Below are 6000 nucleotides of genomic sequence, written 5' to 3'. Positions count from 1 at the left end.
TCTACCGATGACCCAATTTCGTCCTTTTTCACGGGTGAGTAATATTCCGCTGTGTGTATGTACCACATTTTTATCCGTCCATCTGTCGACGGACGTCTAGGTTGACTGTATGTCCCAGCTATTGTAGAATAGCGCTGCTGTGAGCATTGGGGTGTGTGTGTCTTTTTAAATGACGGTTTTGTCTGGCTATGTGCCTAGGAGTGGGACTGCTGAATCACATGGTAAAAATGTTTTTAGTTTTCTAAGGAACCTCTGTGCTGTTGAGGCTGCATCCGTTTACATTCCCACCAACAGTATAGGAGGGCTCCCTTTTCTCCGCACCCTCTCCAGAATTTATTGTCTGTAGATACTCTTGATGATGGCCATTCTGACCGATGTGAGGTGGTACCTCATTGTTGTTTTGAGGTGAATTTCGGTTCATGGTACAGCATAAACAAATACAGTATGTGAAGCAAGCATACCCCAATTAAAAAATAATAACATTAAATTGAATATAAAAAAATTTTTTTTAAGTTACTCGGTGCTGTGAGCAGTGGTCTGAGGAATGATAGTGTCAATGTGTTGTTACACATGTCACATTTTCCAGTGAGTTTTGTCAACAGACCCACGTCTCCCCGGACACCCCGAGGACAAGGCTCATTGATGTCCACCCCCATCTTCCAAATGAACAGAGGACAGCAAAAAAACAGTGTCAGCGGGAGTGTCTACAGGCAAATTCTGCAACCTTCTTAGCCATACGCCACGTAACACCAAAGGAATGGTTTTCACAGGCACGGCCACTCTTCAGAATTCTTTTGTAATGAATACGTCTCAGGCATATTTTTTAAACCCTAAATAAGCCCAAGTCCTCTGGATATTCCAAGTGAGCAGGAAACTTGCTTTTGAGGGGAACACAACCATAAGCTGAAGGAGCAGATGACAGGGTCCCCAGAAAATTGTACTGAACTATATGATTTAATGGGTGGGTTATCTGTCAGTAATCCTAAGGGAAGTCAACACTGGGCATTCATTGGAAGGACTGAAGTTGAAGCTGAAGTTGCAATCCTTTGGCCACCTGATGCGATGAGCTGACTCATTGGAAAAGACCCTGATGCTGGGAAAGATTGAAGGCGGGAGGAGAAGGGGATGACGGAGGATGCAATGGTTGGATGGCATCACCAACTCGATGGACATGAGTTTGAGTAAGCTCCAGGAGTTGCTGAAGGACAGGGAAGCCTGGCGTGCTGCAGTCCACGGGGTCCCAAAGAGTTGGACAGGATCAAGCAACTGAGCAACAGGGACAGCAGGCTGGAGACTGAGGAACAGCTGAAGTTACAGCTCAAGTCCCAGGATCACTGGAAGGCAGAATTCCCACTTCTTTAGGGAACCTCAGTCTGTTTTCAAACTGAGATCATCAACTGATATGATGAGGCCCACCCACATTATGGCAGGTAATCCAGTTAACTCAAAGTCTACTAATTTCAATATTTTTAGGTGGAGCCATTTTTATAGTGTTTATTGAATTTGTTACAATACTGCTTCTGTTTTGGGTTTTTTTTTGGGGGGGGGGGGTTCTTGCAACGAGGCAAATACTGGTTGCTATAATGAAGTTACCCAAACTAGATGCTTTAAACCACAGGTGTGATTCTCCGAGTCCTGGAGGCTGTGGGTCTGAGATCACGGTGAGGGTAGGTTCGTTGCCAGGAGGCAAAGCTCTCCTCCTGGCCCGCACACCTGCACACTGGCTGTATCCTCGTGTGATGGAGAGACAGCCGTGGCTTCCCTTCCCCCTCTCACAAGGACACTCATCCCATCATGGGGACCCCACCCTCATGGGTTCATCTAACCCTCATCACCTCCCAAAGACGCCCCTCCAGATCCCAACTACATCCCCTTCAGGGGTCAGGGCTTCCACATATGAATTCTGGGGGGGATACAGAGACTCGGTTCAGAGCAAGCTCACACCGTCTCAGCTGGAGGTGTGGACCTGGGGAGGCGGGAGGTGAAGGAGGAAAGGCGGGGCTGGGGGCTACCTGGGAGGTCTTCTCTTGAGCCATCAGCAGATGCCTAGCTACTTGCCATCACCCATGACTGTGCTGTGTTCCCCCCGATATCCCGCCTTCCCACCCCCAACACATGCCAACCCGTCACTAGGCTGATCAGGTCAAAACCAGGCAGAGACACCTCCAGCGCTTCCCAGGGGCGCCCCTCCTGTGAGATGCCTGGCTCACAAACTCCGTGCTGACTCGGACACCACACCCACACCCTCTCTGGGATCCCAGGCCAGGCTCCTTCCCGAGGCCGAAGACGGTGCGGCAGCCCCGGACATTCTGGACACACACCGTGTGGGCTGGCCACCGGGTCCCAGGCATGAGATCCTAGATGCCAGCAGGAAGGGAGGTGACCCAGTTACTGCTTCCCAGAGCTGGTCCTTCCACATGACATTCTGACGCCTGGAGACCCTGATCTGGGAACAAGCTGGAGACCCCCCTTAAGCTGAGTACCATGCAGAGAGCCTCATCATCTGAGCCCTATCTGGAGACCCTGCTCTGAGTTCCACCTGGAGATCCTCATCTGAGCCCCACATGGAGACCCCCTCATTATCTAGCTCCACCTGGAGACCCCCATCACCTGAGCCCCACCTGCAGACCCTCATCGCCTGAGCCCCGCCTGGAGACCCCCATCATCTGAGTCCCGCCTAGAGACCCTCATCACCTGAGCCCCACCTGCAGACCCTCATCACCTGAGCCTGCCTGGAGACCCCCATCATCTGAGCCCCACCTGCAGACCCCCATCATCTGAGCCCCACCTGCAGACCCCCATCATCTGAGCCCCACCTGCAGACCCCCATCATCTGAGCTCCACCTGCAGACCCCCAATCATCTGAGCTCCACCTGCAGACCCCCATCATCTGAGCCCCGCCTGGAGACCCTCATCGCCTGAGCCCCGCCTGCAGACCCTCATCGCCTGAGCCCCGCCTGGAGACCCTCATCGCCTGAGCCCCGCCTGCAGACCCTCATCACCTGAGCCCCACCTGCAGACTCCCATCGTCTGAGCCCCGCCTGGAGACCCCTGTCGTCTGAGCCCCACCTGCAGACCCTCATCGCCTGAGCCCCGCCTGCAGACTCCCATCGTCTGAGCCCCGCCTGGAGACCCTCATCATCTGAGCCCCGCCTGGAGACCCCCTCATCATCTGAGCCCCGCCTGGAGACCCCCATTGTCTGAGCCCTGCCTGCAGACCCCCATCGTCTGAGCCCCATCAGGAGACCCCCATCGTCTGAGCCCCACTGGACACCCTCATCGTCTGAGCCCTGCCTGGAGACCCCCATCATCTGAGCCCCGCCTGGAGGCCCCCATCGTCTGAGCCCCGCCAGGAGACCCCCATCGTCTGAGCCCTGCCTGCAGACCCCCATCCTCTGAGCCCCATCAGGAGACCCCCATCGTCTGAGCCCCACTGGACACCCTCATCGTCTGAGCCCTGCCTGGAGACCCCCATCATCTGAGCCCCGCCTGGAGACCCCCATCATCTGAGCCCCGCCTGGAGCCCCCCATCTGAGCTTAACCACCCACAGCCCAGGAAGGGGCTCCTCCTCTGCGACCCCACACTCCCCAGGCAGGCCCATGTGCACTCAGCCCCACTGTACGGGCCCTGCCTTAGCGTCCACTTCAGAATGCCGGCTCCGGGGTCAGCTGCCCTGGCCCTGAGGGGTGCTCTGTGCTGTCTGGCCAAGCGCGTGTGAAAGAGGGGACGCCACACCAGCCTAGGAGACAGGGAACCGGGCAGTGGGCTCAGAGGGATCGACACCCACAGCCCCCCAACTCCTCTGGGTGCGAAGCTTGAAATGTCGAGTCCTCCGCGGTTCCCGGGCACACGAGGAGAGTGGACTCTAGGATACTCATGGTTCCTGCCAAACCGTCTTACACAGCAGGGAAATATGTAAACCCGTGACAGGTGGGCCAATGGCAGCTTTCTTTTAAGGAGAAACGTGTGACTTCATTCCATTTCCTGCAGGAAAATCAAAGCTGCTCAACGTGCCTTCAGGTTAACCATTAAAAGTGCAGGATGGATGGATGGATGGATGGATGGCGGAGATAGTGAGATAGACAGATGAATGGATAGACAGACAGATAGAGACAGATATACATCCATGGGTGGATGGATGGATGGACAAACTCAGAGACAGAGGGATAGATAGGAAGGTAGAGATAGATAGAGGGATGGAGTGAGGGAAATAAACATAGAGATGACAGATCGATGGACAACATAAAATACATCTGTGTGTTAGTAGCTCAATCATGTCTGACGCTCTGTGACCCCATGGACTGTAGCCCACCAGGCTTCTCTGTCCAGAAATTCCAGGCACGAATACAGGAGTGGGTAGCCGTTCCCTTGTCCAGGGGATCTTCCCCACCCAGCGATTCAACCTGGATCTCCTGCATTGTAGGCAGATTCTTTACCGTCTGAGCCCCCAGGGAAGCCATCAAGGGAGAAAAGACATAGATAAACATAAAAGATAAATTAATAATAAATATATAAATGACACATTGGCATTGGATGGCATCACCGACTCCATGGACACGAGTCTGAGCAAACTCCAGAAGATGGTGAAGGACAAAAAGTCTGGCGTGCTGCCGTCCATGGGGTCACAGAGTCAGACACAAATGAGCAACTGAGCAATATAGATGACAAGGAACAGACACATAGAAAGATGACCGATACAAAGAGATACATGATAAACTGACAGATCACAGATACATAGACACAAAAATACATAGGTGATACAGACATTAGATACAAATGATAAAAAGGTAAACAGATGTTCAATAAATAGAAAACAGATATATGCATAGACGACAGATTCACTAATATGTAGATGATAAAAATGTGGATAGATGACACATATGTAACACATAGATGATAAATGACTATAAAAAAGAATATAATCATAGAATATAAAAGTATACATATTTATATAAATACATACACTTATGTTTATATATAATTATATTCTTTTGAGCAAGCTGGTGTTGGTGCAAGCTGGTTGGTTTTGAGCAAGTTGGAGTTGGTGATGGACAGGGAAGCCTGGCGTGCTGCAGTCCACGGGGTCGCAAAGAGGCGGACACGACTGAGCGACTGAACTGAACTGAATAATTATATTTTATGTATTTCTACTGTGAAATGAAAACACCTCCTGTCATAACAATAAACAAGAAATGTCCCAGCCATCAGCAGTGTTTGGTCTCCAGATGTGAATGAAAGTGTGTTAGTCACTCAGTCTGATTGCAACTCCATGCACTGTGGCCCGCCAGGCTCCTCTGTCCGTGGGATCCTCCAGGCAAGAACCCTGGAGTGGGTTGCCATGCCCTCCTCCGGGGGATCTTCCCGACCCAAGGATTGAACCCGCGTCTCTGCACTGGCAGGCAGGTTCTTTACCGCTGGCTCCACCTGGAAGCCACTGGTCGGCAAGCAGGAGACGCCTCACACCCACATGGGACCACAGGGTCGCAGCCGCCAGAGCTCAGAAGGTGGCCAGGGGCCCCCCACCACGTCCAAGTCCCAGCCACGCATCTGCGGGACGTGAGAGGCACAGAAGCGCTTGTGCGTCCGAGCAGAGCTGCAAAGCCAGTCCTGGGGCCCAAAACAGCTGCAGAAGATCCAGCATCGTGTCTGAATTCTGTAATAATTTACAGGATAGGGACCCACAGGGCTACACATTCCCAAGGAGAAGAATTCTAGTTAAGCGTCAAGGTTGGTCCGCCCTGCACTAGGAACCCAGGAACATGAGCTGTCAGAGCAATGGCTTGCAGGGGTTTCAGAAGCTTGAAGAGTCCCCACCTTTTCAGAGGTTCAGGTCCTGCTCACGGGGCAGCCCAGACCAAGACCACCAGGGTCTCTTTGCAAATCCGCCCAGCACCGCCCCCCACCCCGAGCAGAGATGAGACGTAACTCTGAAAGTAGCCTCAGTTAGGGAGGTCCCAACATCGTTTGGAATTCAAAGAAAGAATGCAGCAAGAAGTAAC

Source organism: Dama dama, chromosome X (genome assembly GCF_033118175.1).
Source record: "Dama dama isolate Ldn47 chromosome X, ASM3311817v1, whole genome shotgun sequence".
Lineage (NCBI taxonomy): Eukaryota > Metazoa > Chordata > Mammalia > Artiodactyla > Cervidae > Dama > Dama dama.
This window is presented reverse-complemented; position numbering follows the sequence as displayed.